This window comes from Loxodonta africana, chromosome 21 (genome assembly GCF_030014295.1).
Source record: "Loxodonta africana isolate mLoxAfr1 chromosome 21, mLoxAfr1.hap2, whole genome shotgun sequence".
NCBI classification, from domain to species: domain Eukaryota; kingdom Metazoa; phylum Chordata; class Mammalia; order Proboscidea; family Elephantidae; genus Loxodonta; species Loxodonta africana.
In genome coordinates, this window is record NC_087362.1 from 1,183,548 (window position 1) to 1,205,499 (window position 21,952).

The 21,952-nt window shown below is 40.3% G+C and overlaps 1 protein-coding gene across 1 annotated transcript in view; it reads right to left on the reverse strand.

The window, feature by feature from the left end:
• The window catches only part of STOX2 (storkhead box 2), a 176,268-nt gene that overhangs the window by 87,692 nt on the left and 66,624 nt on the right, over positions 1–21,952 (reverse strand). The gene's annotated exons all lie outside the window — the stretch shown is intronic.

Consider the following 21,952-nt stretch of genomic DNA (forward strand, 5'->3'; position numbering starts at 1 on the left):
TTTTTCATCTTTGGCCCTAAGAGTTGGTGCATAAATTTGAATAACAGCCGTATTAACTGGTCTTCCTTGAAGGCATATGGATATTATCCTATCACTGACAGTGTTGTACTTCAGGATAGATCTTGAAATGTTCTTTTTGACGATGAATGCAACACCATTCCTCCCCCAGCATAGTAGACTATATGACTGTCCAATTCAAAATGGCCAATACCAGTCCATTTCAGCTCACTAATGCCTAGGATATTGATGCTTATGCATTCCATTTCATTTTTGATGATTTCCAATTTTCCTAGATTCCTACTTCATACATTCCAGGTTCCAAGTATTAATGGGTGTTTGCAGCTGTTTCTTCTCATTTTGAATCGTGCCACATCAGCAAATGAAGGTCCCAAAAGCTTTACGCCCTCCATGTCATCAAGGTTGACTCTACTTTGAGGAGGCAGCTCTTCCCCAGTCATCTTCCAACCTGGGGGGCTCATCTTCCAGCACTATATCAGACAATGTTCCGCTGCTATTCATAAGGTTTTCACTGGCTAATGCTTTTCAGAAGCAGACTGCTGGGTCCTTCTTCCTAGTCTGTCTTAGTCTGGAAGCTCAGCTGAAACCTGTCCTCCATGGGTGACCCTGCTGGTATCTGAATACCAGTGGCATAGCTTCCAGGATCACAGCAACAAACAAGCCCCCACAGTATGACAAACTGACAGACACGTGATATAAATTACATTAATTACATTCTGCAACAATTGCTAAAGGGTAAATTCGTAAAGAAAAGTATTTTTTAATTTCTTGAACCCCTCATATTATCTAAAAGTATTTTTTTCTCTAGATTTTCCTAAAGGGTCGTATCTTTGAAAGCTTTACAGATCAACACTGTTATCAATTTCAATTGTTCATTATTCTTGAGCAAAGTCCTTTTGCTAAACTACTAGTTTCATTTGATAATATCAGTGATGAACGTGAAAGACTGTAACACTGTGTCCTCCATGAATCTCCAAGAGCACCTGACCTCGCATCACTCAGGCTTTATTGTGGAAACTGTCACAAGATGTAATGACATGCTACTTGGAACTTGCAATTGGTCCTCTTCAAGAGGGCTTTCCAATTAGTCAAAAGTTGGTAAAACACAGTAAATTAAACAGAGAATTTCCTTATTTTTTATTTACTTAATCTTCACCTTGTTAAGTGTACGTGTTAAATGCTCAAAAATGTCTTAATAATTGAGATTTCACAATATCATAGTCTGATCCACAGAGACATGCCTAACCACCTAAATAGAAAAGATTAGAATGTTGCTAATGAATTAAGAAAACAAGTTAGCATGTACCCGTTGCCATCAAGTTGATTCTGACTCACAAAATAAAGATGTCTCTCTCTAGAGATTAAGAATGATAACTTCTAAATTTTAAGGAAATTTTCCAGTCTGCAAGACAACAAAGGTAACAAATTCTACCAATAACAATTGGACTGTTTTCTAAAATCTAATCTTATGTAAACTCTGAATCATTAATGAACCTAAAAATTGCTTAAATTAGCAAAACATGCTTGAGATTTGAAACTATGCAATTAACCTATTCCGAGAGAAACGAAGGTAACAAAATAAAAATTTTCATAGAGAAAAAGTGCCTGTCTTATTAACAGGTGGATTTTTCCTGCATTCTTCATGGGGACACTGCATCCCTCTTTGTTTTAGACAAAGGCCTCCAGCCTACTTCAGGGGCCTCTCCATTCACCAACTAAGCACAGGCCAGCTGGCTCTGGCACTGGGGCCACAAGGCAGAATCAACATGTTGGCGAAAGGTACAATCCAAGAGCCTGTTTTGCGACAAGTATTTTGAACCACTTTTTTAAAACCTAGATATATGACCATATTCAGGTGATTTAGGTAACGTTTTTCCTTCCAGCTTACAAACAAAAACCATATCCATGAGTAAAATTAAACCAGACTTTGATTCTTTGAGAGAATAAAGCGTGGTGTGCAGCAAGGCTGAAGACTGACTCTTGCTACGTGGCCCTGTATTTCATGAACTGCAGTGGCTGGGCTGGATAACCACCCAGGTTCAAGCACATGCTGGTGGCTGACCTCAAATAACACATGGCAGCTGGCAGGGTTCACTGTACTGTGGAGAGCAGCAGAAACCATTACTTGTTGCTGAAGGTGCTTTTATTCTTTGTTTATAAATGTAAAGGCTTATAAATTTTTATGAACTGTTTGCAAGGTAAATACAACATGGTGGCAATAGGATAGCTTGGCTGGCCCAGTCCAAAGGCTAGCTTACCTGCTCTTTATCTGTGACACCATAAGCCATCTATCCCAACTCATAGCTTTCTGCCCTGGTTACAGCCATTACAAATGTCGTCCTAACCCTTCCAGGACACTAGGTTACTGTCCACTAGTGAGATAAACCATTCTCCAGCTGCTGACACTCCCCGGAGAGAATCCAAGTCATTGTGCCGTGCAGAACTGGGGTTAGGGTTAGGTCATGGATCCTCACGAACCACCCATAAACACTGCTGCATCTTTGCACCTGTAAGTACAGTTTCCCTTTAAAGCTTTATGTTTAAACTCTCAAACCATCACTCAGCAGATAATTTTGGAGCAGCCACATTATTTTCAATTAATGAAAGACTACATGAGATCAATATTAGGATATAAATGGTCCAATTTCAAGGTGTCTGTAATGAACTGAACATGCTGACAAAGCAAATCCCACACCATTTACAGCCCCCTCTATGCCTACTATAGACCTATCATAGATAAAAGACTTTAAAAAGTAATCAATGCCAAAATAGTCTCTAGAAATGAACAAATTGCTTACCCAACATAAATGCACCTTAATCAATCACATCGTTATCCACCAATAGATACTGGCACAAATGCCAGCAAATAAAATGTTGATTCTACACAGAATGACTAATATGCAGGGTTATCTCTTTTTTTAGAACACGCCTGAGATTCTATATGCAATGTGGTGAGTTATCGATAATATACACATACACACATAAAAGGATGAATAAAGGCGGCTGTAAAATTTCTCAACATGTTATAGTCAGTAATTAACTGAAACAGGAATGAAAACACTCTAGACTGCAGTCTTTGGAGGCAGGAGCTCATAATCCCCGAAGATTTAGAAGCATTACCTCATTGCAGCCTTGAGACAAGCTGAGTGTTCGCTCTGGGTCTTACCCAGCATCCACCGGTTCACACAAAGACGGCAGAGGCGTGACCAATCACACGGTGGCTAGCAGGCGCTGTTTCAAAGCCTCTCCCAACGTTACCCATTGACACGCTCGCTGGCAGCCTCCTGAACTTGTCGTCATGGCAACACGTCCCAGCTGCTCACCGAGACTTGTTACATTACTTTTCCTTTTTACCACTCACTTAGCTAATTAAAAATTTAGAACTATGTTTTGTATGTTGAACGAAAATTAAAGCAATGCAGGGCTCTTTTTCCTCTTTCTTTTTCAATCCCCTCCCCCCCCATGGAGCTTTAAAAAATGCTGGGAAAAGCGATTTGAAGGACACTCCCATGAAGTCCCAATATAACCAATCAATAGAGAGACTGCATGCAGCTCCAGCCAGATGGAATCTGTCACTAACCCTAATCTGCAGCAAAGCAAACCGAACCATGAGCACCGCTGTAAGATGTTCTTCCTACTTCAAAATATAGGAGCCAACTCAGCTTAGATTATTTATGCTGAAATGTTCACATTATTTCTGGTCAAAATGTTCTCTGAATATTCCTATTTAACATAATTCTGATTTAAAGCAGCTCTACCCATAATTCCACAATGCAAGCAGAGCAAATAAATAAATAAAGCACAGAGAGAAGATCCTGTATAAACTGCCAATGTGGCAAGTCTGAAAGAGGTTCCCAGCAAAAAGCATACCTGTGAACCTGCCAGATGTTCTAGGTTCGACCACCAAAATGTACCACTGCTGGCACAGCAGCCTGGCAGGCGGAAGCCACAGGAAGAAGAGTCCAGCTTTTGTTTACCAAAGCCACCTCCAGACTGTTCAGTGGTAATGGCTGCCACACGTATACTGCCTTTTTGAAAACTCTCCTTAGACGCTCAGGAACGCTAACTGCAGTTGGTACCCACGGCATTCTTAGGATTCTACAGGAGAAATTCCTCTTGCTATTTCAGCTTTCCACTTAACATATTGAACAGACTAAAAAGAAAATTAAAATCTGAAACTATGTTCATTGGAAATCAGCAGATAATGGACATCACAGTGGTTTAGAAAGTCCAAGTGGTGCAACTTACGGAAAAAGTCTGTACTGATTTCAATTAAATGGGAAAAGCAAGGTATCAAAACAGGCTTGGAGAGGTGACTTGGCTTCTGCTTCCTCCAGGCTGGTCTCTCTGCAGTCATCTAGTCTGTTTTGCATGGTAGCATTCAGTCTCCAAGTATGATACACAATCTATAGTCGGCCAGGCAGGCCACCTTCTCCCCAGCACTGCCCAGGTCTCTGAGTTTTCAGGTACGTGGCCAAGTACCACTAAAAAGAAGTCCCTCCCCCTGAGGTAGTATAAATAGAAACGTCAAGGGAGCTGTATAGAATTCTAATTAGTCTATGAGGGACAGGAGAAGAAGGCGGCCTAATGTGGTAGAGAGATGACTGACAGGGCTACTTGGGGTTTAAAGGTAAATATTATTTACTTCCTCCCTTTCTTCTCACCTCCAGTAACCACAGACGAAACGTCTGTAAGGACATTCTTAGTAAACATGGTAGGCTGAAAAGAGTACCTGCTAACTCCCACTAAAATGACAGTAAGAGGAATAAAAAAGGAAAAAGAGAACGAGAGGGAGGATAAAAGCAGATGAAACATCAAACAATTTTGGGAGCTGGAAAAGCAGATGGAAGCAGTAGCTGAATTAACACAGCAAAGGAAGTTTAAATATACATACAAAAAGGAAGGCCAACCGCAGATACTGGTGTGGGTGTAGTAATTCTTAAACAATTTTGTGTGTATGATGAGATTGAGAAAATTAGTAAATACATTGTGTGAGAAGAAGACAGAGTTACAGATTGTGGGAAGGAAGCGAAGAGCCCTAGAAATCTCTGGAAGCAATGATGCCCCAATAACAAGGAGCATATCCAGCACTCAGGATCCAGCCAGGGTTCCGGGTCTGAGCCAGGGAAAGCATAAGTGAACCCTGATCATCTTTCGTGACAGAAAGCAAGAGACAGCTCGAAAGCTGAAAGGTCTATTTCAAAAGGGCACAGGGACAAGCTCGAACAGGATTCCTGGTCAAATCTGGAACAAGCTGGGCATAAAAAAAGCGTAAGAAAGAATCCATGGGTCCACTGTAATTCTAAAGCAAATAAAAATTATACAGAATGCAAGAGAAGTTTTTTCTTTTTTTAATTATAAAAGAACACCAATTCATAACTTTGGAAAGAATGAAAGAACAGAAATCACATTTTGCAACCACCGTTGTGATACCAATTCAAACACGAATCAGCAATGAAAGCTAAAACCACTGGGTGGAAGGAAGCTTGGAGAACAAGCAATCCCACAGCCTCAAAGTATCACTAAACAGATTACCTTTAACTAAAAGGAAAAAGACGATGACGAAATCGGGCAGACGGCACTGAAACCAAACGATCCAACGCATCCCCAAGAGACAAACGGCCACCGCGTGCTTCCTGATGTCACACACGGAAAAAGACACGACACAAAAAAAAAAAAAAAAAAAAACAGACGCAAAATTCTTACAAAAAAAGGTTCAGCCTGAATCTAATCATGAGGAAATAATTAGGCAAAGCCAAACTGAAGAACATCCTGCAAAACAAATGGCCTGTAAGTTCAAAACAGTCAATGTTGTCAAAGGAAAAAAAAAAAAACCTGTTGCAGTCAAGTCAATTTGGACTCCCAGTGATCCTACAGGACAGGGCAGAACTGCCCTTTAGGGTTTCCAGGGAGCAGCTGGTGGACTCGAAGTGTCAACCTTTTGGTTAGCAGCCAAACGTTTAACCACTGTGCCAGCAGGGCCCCAAAAGAAAAAAAAAGGGAGTAGAAAATGTTCTAGTTAAAGGAGATTGAAGACATGTAACGAAATGATTAGAGCTTGGGATTAAAATATATTAAAAAAAAAAAAAAAAAAACAGCTACCAAGGACATAAATATGAACTATATGCTAGGTAACAGTATTGTACCAATATTCATTCTTCTGTACAGTTGTCTCTCGGTATCTGAGGGGCATTGGTTGCATGATCCTCCCACAGATACCAAATCTGTGATGCTCAAGTCCAGTACATAAAATGGCGTAGTATTTGCTTATAACCTACACACATCCTCCTGTATACAGTAAATCTTTAGATTACTTATAATACCTAATACACTGTAAATGCTATGTAAATAGTTGTTATACTGTATTGTTTAGGGAATAATGACAAGAAATATTTTCGAACGTTGGTTGGTGGAATCCACTGATGCCAAGCCTGTGGTCATTATAGTTATTCAAGAAAATGTCCTTGTTCTTGGAAAATGTACCCCAAAGCATTTAGGGGTGAAGTGTCCTGATGTCTGCAAATACTCTCACATGGTACTGAAGATAGACCATAGATACATAGGTAGAAGATGGATGGATAGACAGAACTAGAACAAATATAGCAAAAGGTTAACAATTAGCGGATCTAAATGGAGAGTATACTGGTGTTCTTTTCATTCATTTTGTAATATTTCCATTCATTATTAACTTTTCTGTTACAAAAATTAAATAAAAATAGGGAGGGGAGAGAAAATTCTGGCAAGTCTCCAGAAGTATTGTTGAAAGGAATAGGATGGAGCTAAAAACAAGACCACTGTTTGAGAAACTTTGTAAGGAGCATTTAGACACTCGGACCCACTTCCCTATCTAGTCCAGCTACTCTCCACCTAAGACAAATTTTATACTCTAGAGAGGTTAAAAAACAGACATTTTTAATTTAAGGACACCAAACATGGGGATTTGATTAAAAAAATACAGTAGGATTAAGTGAAATTGACATATCTAACTCAAATTGTAGAATACTACAGCCAGTCTGCAGCAGTCTCTTCAGGAGAAATTGGTTAGTGTAAGATAAAAGACCCACTGTGACCCCCTCCAGATCACTCTAAAGAAAGGCCCAGCAGTGGACAAACCCCACCTCCCACAGAACTTCCAAACATTTTCATGCCTCTAGAGATCACAAAAAAACAATTCAAGGATTATATGGGGAAAATATTAAATGACTCAGGAAGCATCAAAAGAAGACAGAAGGAACGTACAGAGTCACTGGACCAAAAAATTGGTTGACGTTCAACCACTTCAGAAGGTACCATATGATCAAGAACTGATGGTACTGAAGGAAGAAGTCCAAGCTGCACTGAAGGCATTGGTAAAAAAACAGGGCTCCAGGAATTGATGGAATACCAATTGAGACATTTTAACAAGCAGATGCAGCACTGGAAGTGTTCACTCATCTATGCCAAGAAATTTGGAAGACAGCTACCTGGCCAACCAACTGGAAGAGATCCATATTTGTGCCCATTCCAAAGAAAGGTGATCCAACAGAATGTGAAAATTATCGAATAATATCATTAATATCACATGCAAATAAAATTTTGCTGAAGATCATTCAAAAGCAATTACAGCAGTACATCCACAGGGAACTGCCAGAAATTCAAGCCGGATTCAGAGAAGGACATGGAAGGAGGGATATCACTGCTGATGTCAGATGGATCCTGGCTGAAAGCAGAGAATACCAGAAAGATGTTTACCTGTGTTTTACTGACTATGCAAAGGCATAAAAGTGTGTGCATTATAACAAATTATGGATAACATTGCGAAAAATGGGAATTCCAGAACACACAATTGTGCTCATAAGGAACCTGTACATAGACCAAGAGGCAGTTATTTGAACAGAACAAGGGGATACTGCATGGTTTAAAGGCAGGACAGGTGTGCTTCGGGGTTGTATACTTTCACCATAGTTATTCAATCTGCATGTTGAGCAAATAACCCGGGAAGCTGGACTATATGAAGAACATGGCATCAGGATTAGAGGAAGACTTGTTAACAACCTGCAATATACAGATGACACAACTTTGCTTGCCGAAAGTGAAGAGGACTTGAAGTACTTATTGATGAAAATCAAAGACTACAGCCTTCTGTATGGATTATGCCTTAACACAAAGAAACAAAAATCCTCACACCAGGACCAATAAGTAACATCATGATAAATGGAGAAAAGACTGAAGTTGTCAAGGATTTCATTTTAGTTGGGTCCACAATCAACACCCATGGAAGCAGCAGTCAAGAAATCAAATGACATATTGCATTGGGAAAATCTGGTGTAAAAGGTCTCTTTAGAGTGTTCAAAAGCAAAGATGTCACTTTAAGGACTAAGGTGTGCCTGACCCAAGCCATGGTGTTTTCAATCGCCTCATATGCATGCGAAAGCTGGACAATGAATAAAGAAGGCTGAAGAAGAATTGATACCTTTGAATTATGATGCTGGCAAAGAAAACTGAATATACCATGGGCTGCCAGAAGGACGAATAAATCTGTCTGGGAAGAAGTACAGCCAGAATGCTCCTTAGAAGCAAGGATGGCAAGACTTTGTCTCACATACTTTGTACATGTTATCTGGAAGGATCAGTCCCTGGAGAAGGATATCATGCTTGGTAAAGTAGAGGGTCAGTGAAAAAGAGGAAGACCCTCAACAAGATAGTTTGACACAGTGGCTGCAACAATGGTCTTCAAGCATAACAACAATTTTGAGGATGGCGCAAGACTGGGCAGTGTTTCATTCTGTTGTGCACAGGCTGGCTATGAGTCAGAACTGACTCAATGGCACCTAACAACAACAGCAACAGAGATGAAAACAAAAGCAAAAACTAGAAAAGGAATTTTAAAGAATGGAGATAAGGCAGAGAGCAGAAGAGCCCTCCCCCAGAGCCCCAAAATTAATATTCCCAGAAAGCTACTGGAGATGTGCCCCAGCAAATTAAGGAAGTAAACTAAGGAACATGAAGACATGGGACCTAGACAACAGTGGATCCAACACAAGAGAGTTGAGAAAAAAAACTCCCAGATAATACCTGTGAAGCCAGCCTAGAAAGTAATTAGTCCAGATTAGAGAAGGAGGATTGGGTGTTCTCCAAGGGAAGTCTCAAAGAAAAGAGGAGAATGGACAGATGACTTGAAATTCTAGAGCACCCAGAAAAAATACTGGTGGATGTATGGCACATCTGATGGAACATTTGGGGAAAATTAAAGATGGGTATGCAGAACCTGTGCTTAAAAAAAAAAAAAAAAGGACAATCATTCAGTCATTAACTCCAGGGAAACCAAATGGTTGTATAAGAAAGAAAAGGTACCCATAGTAAAATACATGGCTCTTCAAAGAATGAAAGTTACACAGTCATCATAATATGGGTATTGATTATTTACTGATCTTTAAATTCATATATTACTGCAATGGGAGGATAAGGGAAGAAAGGGATGTGAGTGTACATGGAAGGTAAATTTTCATCTACCCTACAGGAAGATAAAAGATAAAATCTAAAATTAATAAAGACACAGCAATACAAATGTATTATTTTGCAATGAGACAAATACCAAAAAACAACTAAAAAAGTTGAAAAAAGGATTGCCTCTGGAGTGTGGGCATCATGAATGGGGAGTGAGGGGGGCCAGGGGGTTAGTGTTCTGCATTATACTAGGGGGCCCTGGTTGCACAGTGGTTAAAGAGCTTGGCTATATTTGCAGTTCAAATCTACCAGTTGTTCCTTGGTAACCCTATAGAGTAGTTCTACCCTGTCCTATAGGGTCTCTATGAATTGGAATTGACTCGAAGGCAACGAGTGGCACACTGGTTAAGCGCTCAGCAGCTAATGGAAAGGTTGGTGACAGTTGGAACCCAGCAGTGGCTCCACGGGAGAAAGATGTGGCCGTCCACTTATGTGAAGATTACAGCCTTGGAAACTATGGGGCAGCTCTACTCTATCTATAGGGTCAGTATGAGTCAAAAAGACTCGACAGCAACAGGTGTATTAATACATTCTACTCTACTAACTGTAGTATTTGACTTTTTAGAAGTAGTTATTAAAACAAAGAAAAAAATGTGATGAATGGCATAGACTCAAACAGGGCAGAACTCAGCCCCTCGGCCTTACATCTACTGACCTCCAGAGGCCCAGCACCATGACGAGAAGCACTCCACCAGGCTCTGGTGAATGTGCTTTTCATTTCTTATTTCATGATGTCAAAAAAAAAAATCAGTCATGAAGCTTAGTTTGCCATCAATAATCTTTAAGAAATTTACCTCAATGATTACAAAGGAGGCATTTGTCAATATGAAACTACCCTCAAACACCTCTTAAAAAAATATGTGGTCTAGAATCCTAGACAAATCTCAGTCATTCATTCAGCAAACATTTACTGAGGTCTCCTCTTCTGGCTCCTTCTGGCTGTGTTTCTTTGGGCAGGTTTTTAACCTCCTAGTGTCTTAGTTTCCTCATCTGTAAAATGGGGCTAATAATGACACACACCTCACTAACAGCATGTACACAGGGAAAAAGCTTAAGTTAACTGCTAGTCATACTACTACCCGTGGGGCCCTGTGCTTGTCACTGGGGTACAACATGAACGAGAGAGAGGCTCTGTCCTTCAGGACCTCCAGTGGGGGAAGGCATCAATAAAAAAAAAAAAAAAATAGGCAGTTAGAATTCAAGGCCATAAGGCGGTGAGCGGATATGGAGCTAGGAGGTATGTTCCTAGTACCCCAGTTCACCCCCTATCACCACATGAAAGATCAGCATTTCCAAAGTAAATTCCATAAAACAGTAGTCCCATAAAACACTTCTTTAAAAAAAATCTTTTTTTGTGGTCAAAGAAGTCTGGGAAACACTATGTAACATGGCCCCTTACGGAGAGTCACCATTCAAATTAGCATATTTAAGGCTCTAAGCAGTCCTATCCTATAGGAAAGGGTTTAACTTTGTTTAATCCAGCATTTCCCGAACTAATTTGACCTTGGAACTGTTTTATGCAAGGCCTCAGGGTCGCAAAATCGTGCTCTGCAGCACACATTCTGGGAGCTGCTGCCGCGTCAGAATGGAGAAATTTTCATTCTGTTTGTCTTACTTCACAGCATTTTAAATTCCCCTTTGGTTTACCCTGATTATTTTGACAATTTTAAAGGTCTCCAAATTTACAGAGCAGTAAAATTATTTCATAGAAAACTCCCCAAAATTGCTTTTGTGAAAAGGAATCTAATATATACTGGTGAGCTCTGTATATACTTTGAAAATAACTGTATAGTTAATTTCAAATAATTCAGAACCAAGTAAAAGTTCCAGTAAAGTTTTTAGAACAAGGGTAAAATCAGCAATAGATTCTTTACTCTTATGTTTAGAAGAGGAATACTATGAATCATGGGTAATATGTTGTACCATGGATAATATATGACATGGGACATTTTTGAAGTGTATATAACACAGCTACTATAGGCGCCCCTTGGAAACTCTATGGGGCAGTTCTGCTCTGTCCTATAGGGTCGCCATGAGTTGGAATCGACTCGACGGCAGTGGGTTTGGTTTGTTTTTGGTTTATACCATAAGCCTCAGTAAGAACACCTTGAAAAAAAAAAGGAGCATGTGGGTTCTCAACAGGTCTCCTGTTTTGAAATATGCATGACTTGGACTATTTTACATTCACTTACTTCACTTGCCTTTTGAGAAAACTCATAAATACATTTTTCTGAAGTTTTCTGAAAAAGAGAGCCTAGAAGTCTACTGTTGCTTACCTCACAGGAAACAAAACCGCTTTAACGTGTAAAAACCAAAAAAGGTTATTGGGAAAGCACAGGACTGTGAAAACAGTCAATCGCCTACTTTTTGGAAATTGTGTAAGAGACCATCTTCCTCTAAATTTTCAATGAAAATATCTGTTAAGAGGTAGCCAGGTGATTTCCCTTGCTCCAGTCTTGCTCCTCCACCCTTTTCCCTCACCCTCAAATTCCTTCTCCACACTGAAGAGTGACTTTTCTAAAGTGCCCCAAATGTGAGCATGTTGCTCGCCCTGGGGAAACCTTTCAACCAGTCCCCTTCACCCTCCTTATTAAAGCTAAAAACTCTTTAACCGGCGTGGTAGGGCCCCATGCTATGACTCCAGCTTACATGACTAACCACATCTCTTGATGATAATTCCCTCCTCCTATCCTACGCTCGGCTGCTAACCGCAAGGTTGGAGGTTCAAACACATCCAGCCAATCTTCTAGAGAAAGGACTGGTGATCTGCTTCTGTAGGATTACCAAAACCAAACCCAGGGCCATCAAGTCGATTCTAACTCATGCAGACCCTACAGGGCGGAGCAGAACTGCCCATAGGGTTTCCAAGGCTATAATTTTACAGAAGCAGACTGTTACATCTTTCTCCTATGGAGCGGCTGGTGGGTTTGAACCTGCAACCTTTTGGTTAGCAACCAAGCACTTAACCACTGCGCCACCAGGGCTCCTTTCAGTAGGATTACAGCCTAGAAAACCCTACGGAGCAACTTTACTCTGTAATACGTTGGATTGGCATGAGTCGGAACTGACTCAGTGGCGCCTAAGAACAGCGACAACATCCTAGGCTCTGCACAGCTTTGGCTCCTGAAATCACAAGGTTTGGGCCTCTCCAGGCTTTCCACAGGCTGCTCTCCCACCCCTAAGGGTACCCGCTTACTGTCTGGAGTCTCCAGAACAGTGTCAGCTCCTTGAGGGAACAGAAATTGTTCACATGGTATCTGCAACCATCCGGCTCCCTGCCAACCCACCTCCACAATAGAGTGATCTTTTACAAAGATGGGGTCACTCCCCTTTACAGATTTCCTGCAAATTCCTGCTGCACTGAGTCTTCTCTCCCTCCTGCCCCTGCCACCTCCCCAGAGCCCCAGCCACTGTGACCCCCCTCTCCGTTCTGCCACCCGAGACTTGACTGGAGTAGGGTTCTCTGTCCAGAACGCTTCCTGCCCCATCTCCTGCCTGGATCAGCTTCCCTCTTCCAAATTTCTTAACAGCCTGTTTTGTCGCCCAAATGTCTGGTTCTGTCTCTCTCTCCCACTAGACTGTCAGTTGGTCCATGAAGGCAGGAATCTTTTCACCTTGGCTCCCCATTGAACCCCCAGCACCTCACCCGGGGCCAGGCACACAACGAGCTCCCCACGATGTGTGCCGGATCTACGAATGAATGAATCTATGAATGAATGAATGTCGTTACCTAGAGAAATAAAAACCAGACAAATTTCGGCCTTAGTTACCTCTCCTGTGAAATGGCACTGTAACTTACTAAGTGTAATGCGGTTAGCACAGTCATCAAATATATGAGGGTGCTGTACAGTGGGGAGAAGAGCACGCCAAAATGAAAACTTTATTAATTTTAATTCAAGTTATTAACTTTCTGTGGGAGACCTGAAGCCTCAGATGTACATGATGGGGGAAAATAGCCGCAGAGCAGAAATGCTGGATAGAATGAAGCGCCCACACGTGACAGCACAAGGCTTAATTTCTAAACTTATAAGACGCCCGTCTGCAACACACCAACAACTCAGTAAAGAAATACATACAATAGAACATTATAAAAATATTTTGTGACCATCTGAGATTTAATATTGGTATTAAAATTAAGAAAGTATGGTAAATCACATCCAAAATATGAGAATTTTAATGGCAGTTTCTTGAAATGAATGATAGAGGAGAACAGAGAGGAAAATGACCCTGTGAATTCCCATGTTAAAGATTGATGTTGTGATTCTTTTAAAGCTTGCCTAATAGCATGTTTGTGTAGTAAATGGCTCTCGAATTTTTATGAAGTGAGATAGCTTTTGATATCACCTGCTCTCCTTGTTCAGTGTGTTCTCCTCTTTCTTCTTTTGAGTGGATCTTTGAGCTGGGTGGGTGTCTGTGAACACTGCTTCACCCCAAATTAAATAACTTCAACTTCTCCATTAGACCATTCAAAAATTATCAGAAATATAACTACTACATATAACTTCATTTAAAGGATAGCACTTAAATTACTTTTCTCATCATCTCCAAGATATGAGCATCCTTATTTCAGCAATGAACTGTGTGTAAGGAGAAGAAAAGATGAAAGATTAGTGAGTACCAACCCCAGGTACAAGGGACTGTATTTTACAAGTCATCTCATCTGATCCTAACAGCAACCAGTCAGTTAGGCTGCATCACCTCAGTTTTAAGAATAAAGCATTAATAAGTTCACAGTCGTCCAAATGACCAACAGCCTCCAGAGCGCCGGTATCTGCCTGGTGACTATCTCCCAAACTACGTGTCGAACTCACTAAGAGTTAACTTGAGATGAGCTGGAAAACACTCCACCTGCTAATTCTGAAATACCACAGATCAGTTTAAAGACAAATAACAAATGCACAACCTAAAAATAGTCTACTGGCTTCTATATTTTTTGGAAGGAAATACAGGTGCACATACTTGTCAAACACATCACCCTACTTACCCTTAAATGTAGATTTACAATGGACGTGGCCTTGTTACAGCAACCAGAATGGCACAGCATCAGACGTAAAGCCGACTGATTATAATATGACAGACCGACAGCCATGACATTAGTATGGACAAAACTGTACTGGGACACAGAGGAAGAAATACCTCTGCTTGGGGGAATCACAGAAAACCTCGACAGAGGAGAGACGACTCGGAAGTTCACGGGAAGGAACAAGGAGGGCATGCCTTCCAAGCAAAGAAAATAATATTTACTGAGTACTGAACAGGGTGGCATGTATGACTTCATTTAATCCTAACAACAACACAAAGAGGCAGGTACTGTAAGTCACATTTGACAGACGACAAAACAGAAATACAAAGCATTTAAACAGCAGCATACAGCTAGTGGACAAGTGGAGCTCCGCGTCCAGCCAAAGGGCAGAAACAACAGGGTGTATCTGGGAATGTGGGCTGTAGGAGACAGGTCCCAGGTGGTGCAAACTGTTAAGGCACCTGGCCGCTAACCAAAAGGTTGGAGGTTCGAGTCCAGTCCAGAGGTGCCTCTGAAGAAAGGGCTGGCAATTTACTTCTGAAAAGTCAGTCACTGAAAACCTACGGAACACAGTTCTACTCTGACACACATGCAGTTGCCATGCATCAAAAATGACTCAACAGCAACTGGTTTGGTTACTGTAGAAGAATCAAAAGACACGTCTGCTCACCAACTACACAATCAATCATTCACTGAATGCTCAGAAAGAACCACTGAGTGTCCTTGTTGCTGGCTGCGGTGGAGTTACTCCCAGGCGGTGCACAACATGCCTGATCCTGCACCATCCCCGGGCAGGTCAGAACACTGTGGTCCTTACGGCTTCCACAGGCTGACTTTCGGAGGCATATGGCCAGGCCTTTCTTCCTCATCTGGCTTAGCTGCAAGCTCTGCTGAAACCTGTTCAGCATCATAGCAACATACGAGCCTCCAGGACAGGTGGGGGGTTCAGCGACTGTGCATGAGGGGCACCGGGCGGGAAGAGAACCTGGGTCTCCCGCACAGAAGATGAGACTTCTACGGCCGAACCCCCAATGTCTCACAGTTAAGTATTACTCGGTATTAAGTTCTTGCTGTGTGCTTGGCACTTTTCACATACTTAATCTCACTTAATTCTCATAACAACAACAATTTCTGAATTAGTTATTATTACAATATGAGGAAACTGAGGCTAAGAAAAGGTGTTAATTTGCCTGAGGTCATACAGCAAATAAACACTCAATTCAGGATGTGAATTCAAGTCAGTCAGACTCCAAAGCCCATGATTTTAATCCCTGTGTTATACTGGTTATTTTACAAATGCTGAGTGGTCGCCTCAAACAATTAAAAAGTCTTTGTGACCTTGACTTCAGCCAATACTTTGTATTTATTTGTTTTAGAACAAGTCCAGTCACACCCAGAAAACACTACCGCATTTTTTTTCTAAAATCATTTACCCTGAGTGCCCATTTACATAGAAAATATCTTAAGTTGTTCCATTAAAAAAAAAAACTGTAGTCCTAAGGGAGCAATGCAGCTACAGTCCAAAGTTTTATTCCGTTTAAGAACATTAAGCATTTTATGACTGAAGTTTTTTTAAAGAAATATATTCTACCAGGAGGCTAAGACAACTACAGTTGTTATCAAGGAGAGAGGAAAGGATGCATCCTGACAAAACAGACCAAAGAGAAAAGAATATCCTGAATGAGGAGACATCACTTCAAAAGCCTCCGTCAGGCTGAGTTACAGCATTCTTTGTCTTCACTAAGAGCGCGCTTTGGCTTCAGGGATGTGAAACGTCTCCTGTGTACCATAGTAAATGGATTTCCTCAACCCTCTGCAACATCCATAATCTCCCAAGAAAGTTGAGCCTTCTTTGTTTTCACAAAACTTCTCTCCAGAAATGCTATGGGCCCCATTTTTAGACGCAGGCTTGTGGGTGCTCACCACGGGGACACACACAGCGACTTGCACCCAAAAAAACCACCTGAACAAAGCCAACTTTTGCTGACGACTTGAAGCTCTCAGTGAGATGGGCTGACACAACAGCCAGAACAATGGACTCGGGCATCCCAAAAGTCGTGAGGACCGGCAACGCTTCCTTCTGTTATAGGTAAGGTTGTTGTGAATCAGAGCCAACTCAAGGGTAACTAATAACAACTTCTGCTCAAAATACAGGTACAATCTGCAAATAATCTATAAAACCTAACAGGAAAAATCATTTGTTATTGTAAAGCCCATTAAATACATCATTCAAATTAATTAATAATCAACAAATGACTTTCTTGCTAGCACGTGGGTATACCGTCATGCATCACGTCCGCAGCATGACCTCATGCTAAAACGGAATCTGTCTTTTGTCTTCCCTACTTCCATCACTGAAATCCTACAGCTGAGATTCTTCTATGTTTTCCTTTCTCAGGGAAATTTTAAAGATACGAAAGAACATGGAGATGTATGTAACAAAAACTTGTGTAGCCACCACCCAAAACTGACAACTGCTGAACTTTTATCATCATCTTTTCTACAGAAAAAACACCACATTTCAGGTAAAGGTGATACACCCATTGTCTCCATACCCAGAGGCAACCACAAACATAAACTTGATGCCAATCCTTCTGGTACATCTGAAATAATTTTACATATGTAAATGTATGCACAAACAACATTTGGTATGTTTAGGTGCATAATGAAATCTTAAATTAAACGTTACCATATTGTGTACGTTTCTGTAACTGGCTATCTTCTCTGTTGATGTGCCCTGGTATCTATCACACCATCTGGACAAGGTACTTGCTCGATAAATATTTGTTGAATGAATGAAAGACAGATTTATAATAGGGCAGTTCCATAATTTGCTGAATAAGTACATTCTTCTAAATGTTCTTTACCAGTTGGCATCTTGAGGTGATCAAATGCAAATAGAGCATTTATAGTTAAGACAATTTTCATTTTAAATGTGTGCTCAACAAATCCTGACGAGTAACACCACCATCTTAATACAGTATCTAATTATTTTATTCACTAGAGTCTGGAGGACTCACATATCGGTATTGCACGGGCTATTCCAGTGAAGCACTGGTGCTCAAAAAGAGATGTGTTTCCTAGGACTTGGGGGGCAGGGCAATCCAGTCTTCATTATACACAAACTGTGAGATGACCATTGGAGCATTTCTGAAGCTGTCATTTTTGGGCTTCACATATCTGTCTTCCGACACCAAACCATAGGTTTCTCAAGAGTTGCTGCTGTCATTTGCCGTCGAGTCGACTCTGACTCACAGCGACCCTACAGGACAGAGTAGAACTGCCCCAGAGGGTTTTCAAGGCTATAATCTCTATGGAAGCAGACTGCCGCATCTTTCTCCCTCAGAGCGGCTGGTGGGTTCAAACTACCAACCTTTTGGTTCACAGACAAGCACTTAAGCACTGCGGCACCAGGGCTCCTTTCTCAAGGGTAGGGCTGCTTTTTAGACATCTCTAGAGCCACAGCACAGTACAATACAGTGAAACCTGTGAGAACCTGAACTTGACGGGACTGCCTTGTTTTTCTGGGTCTTACAAGTTTTCCACCTTTGACAGGGTGCAGTCTTAATTGCTCTCCATTAGTGGAAAATATTTGAGTTTTCCTTCTCTGACAGGTTTCCACCTTATCCAGGCTCCAGCTTTTGCAGGTTTTTACCCTACGTACTAAGTAGAGTAGCATCCCCTGGGTAGATTAAAAAATAATAATAAAACTCAAGAATGATTCTGCACTCCAACTTCTCCTCATATGGTTTGAATTCTTGCTCACTTTCTTCATATTTTTATTTTTTAAAAATTTCTAACATAGAAAATTTCAAACATATTCAAATGCAGACAGAATCACAGACTGCATTCCCATGTACCTATTACCAGATTCAATAATTAACTCGTCCTCATCCCTCTCACAGCAAACCAAAACGCTAACGATAGACGGCACAACACAGGGACGATTTATTCAAGAAAAACTAGGCGGCACTCCAGTCAGAAAAACTCATATGCAAAAACTCTTTGACTGTACATCAAAAAGGTATTTTTAGTTAAAATAAAATATTTTAGTTCTTTGTTTTTTAATGACTGCCTGCTTTAGCTAAGTTTATAAATTAAGCAATTACCTACAGGTCCTGTTCCTGAAGACAGTGTTCGTGGATTGTCAACTTTGCAATAATAGGGACATTATCCCATAATATTCTACGTCAAAACTCAATTTATGCTGGTTAAGTGATAAAATATATTTAATAATGAAGGATCAAATTCTCTTCCAGCCTAAACTTCTGTTTGGATTAATGAATCTTATTTAATTCATAATCTCACAGTTTCTTTTGCACTGACATTCTGAATGCTGACGGCTCCAAATTCACAAGTTGTTCTACAAAAGTTTAAACAAACTACCATCAGACTTAGAATTCAAAGGCCCAGGAATTAGATTAATTGAAGAAAGACAAAGGTCTATTTCTTTACAAAAATGAAAATACTTGACTAGAATAGTAATAAATACCTCTTATTTTGGGTTCATAAGCATTGATTTCAAAAGGAAATCATTTTAAAAAGAGATGTTTTTTAAGAATAACATGATAGAGAAAATTCTTATAAATGTCATCTGTCTCTCCTTCTATGAACCTAGTGAGCCTTGCAGTTCTACAAAGGTCTTGATTGATATTTGTTTTCTTAAGTTGAAACAGTAGGTGGACCTACATTTTTATAGATGTGAACCTTTTCTTTTTTTTTTTTGGAGTGCCTAGAAAATCAACTTACAAATGTAAATTATGCAATATGAAATTGCCCTTTTTTTTTAAGAAAAGGAATAATTAAGACAGAGGACTAGAGATTTTTATACACAGGTCGTAAAACTGAAAGGGAGGAGTTTTAAGTATTTCCTAGATACACACTCAGAAGGATCAGGGGCCTCCTTCAGCAAACAGATGGGACCCAGATCCAACAATTTCAAGTGTGGTCAAACGCTGTGAGCCATACGAGTGTTGGACAATTATGCAAGGTTTGTTTTTGTTTTTTTAAACAAGAAGCTTTGCACACATGTACCATACGAATGTGAAAGGTAACTGTTTTACAAATGTCTAAACTAAAAGGAGATTAGCTGGTTGATCAATCACTAGTAAATTGGATTGTGCCTTTCCTGACACGCCTGCTCTTGGTGTGAGAGTTTATTTAACTGCTGGTTGCTGTTCTTAGAAGCTGTTAACATTAAAATTGCATTGATTGAGTCAAAATCAAAGATTCCTCTCCTGTTTACCCATTAGGCATGAAGGCTAATTACGTCAGGATTTTAAATACTTTTGATGTGCTAAATACCCCTTAGGACCACATGTACTTTTTAATGGGTTGAGGACAAGCCCTACAACACATGTGTAATCTAATAACTGAAGAGGAATAGTGGGTTGCCAGGCATGATGATATGACAAATGTCAGCAAGGGAATCATTATGGCAAAAGTCTTGCATTCTCCCTCTAGCCAGAGTTTACAAAGAGCAATAAAAATTCACCATCTATTGCTTTATATTTAATCTGTTTTGCTTCTGGTGGTGTTCTTTAATGAACAATACATAAACTTGTACTAGCAATTGTTGTTGTCGCTGAGTGCAGTCGAGTCACTTCCGACTCATAGTGACCCTACAGGACAGAGTAGAACTGCCCCACAGAGTTTCCAAGGAGAAGCTGATGGATTTGAACTGTCAACCTTGTTAGCAACCTGAACTCTTAACCACCTTGCCACCAGGGCTCTGACATACTAGCAATACCAACATTAATTACGTATACCATTTCCTATATGCCATGCATTGTGCTAAGGACTTTAAGTACATGATGTGATACACATCTTTCATATCACTGTATATACAGTACACTTAGTAGGTACATATATCCCTGGTACACAAACACTGGGGTGCCCATGAAATATTTGTTGCATGAATGAAAAAACTGAAGAGGAGGAGGGGAAGCAGAAGAATGGTGAGAATGAATGTTATAAATGAATGCATATTATTTAAAGACTCCAGGAATACATTGAATCCATAGTTCAGTATACTTATTGTCTTGGTCATCTAGTGCTGCTATAACAGAAATGCCACAAGAGGATGGCTTTAACAAAGAGAAGTTTCTTTTCTCACAGTTTAGTAGGCTACAAGTCCAAATTCAGGGCATCAGCGACAGGGAAGCCTTTCTCTCTCTGTTGGCTCTGGAGGAAGGTCCTTGTCATCAATCTTCCCTTGGTCTAGGAGTTTCTCTGCACAGGAGCCCTGGGTCCAAAGGACGCGCTCTGTTCCTGGTGCTGCTTTCTCAGTGGTATGAGGTCCCCATGTCTGTCTGCTCAATTCTCTTTTTTTATATCTCGAAAGAGACTGTCTTAAGACACTATCTAATCTTATAGATTTCATCAATATAACTGCCACTAATTCATCTCATTACATCGTAGTGTTAGAATTTACAACGCATAGGAAAATCACATCAGATGATCAAATGGTAGACAGTCATACAATACTGGGAATCATGACCTAGCCAAGTTGACAGATATTTTGGCGGGACACAGTTCAATCCATGACACATTTCATAAGTAATTAATTTGGTTCATAAAAGGCTAAATGGAAGATGACCACATGCTTTTTGACTAACCCCCTTACCCTTATGCTTGGCTGATTTAATAGAAGCTAGATCTGAGTTTGTTTCATAAAAAGTGTCTGGTTAGCCATACTAGATCAAAACAGCACAGCAAGCTTTGTGTCTTCCGAGCATGTCAGCTCTGTGTCAGTCTGCATGGGAAGTGGCTCCTTGGAGATGGAAATCATCAACAAGTATTTACTGCACAGTTGTTAAATGTAGGAGTTGTAAAACAAAATCTTTAAACATTGCAGTAAATGGGGCTGAAATTTTAGAAAAAGCAATACATTTAAAATAAAATAGAATATACAAAATATTTAGTGTAAAGAGCACTAGGAATTTTTTAAAGAAAGTCAGGCATTTAAATATTGCTGATTAGAGGGTTTAGTACAATCAAATTAGAAAACAATACTTGACCTCTGTGGAACATCCTGCGATGTTATGTCAGGTTTGGGTTACCCCACAGTTTTCAAAGCAGACTTTCTGGCAGTTGCTGTGACAAAAAGCAGTACAGGTAGTCCTGACTACCTGTTCAAATGACTCCGTTGTAAGTCAGTTCTGACTTAAGTTACTCTTTTTTTTTTAATTTTCATTACTAATGCCTTTTATTATCAGTATCTTTTAAATCTGATCTTATTATTTGTCTTTGGGGGTTGGAAACATTACATGTAAACATCTGTGGGGAAAAAAAACAGTCCTAAGTGTGGTTCATAGTAGCTCGAATACGTCCTCAGTTGGGGACAACCTGTAATTACAGGGAAATCAGCATAGAACAGGAACTAAAGGTGGCAGTGTCCAATCTAATTTCCAGGTTTAAGAAGCT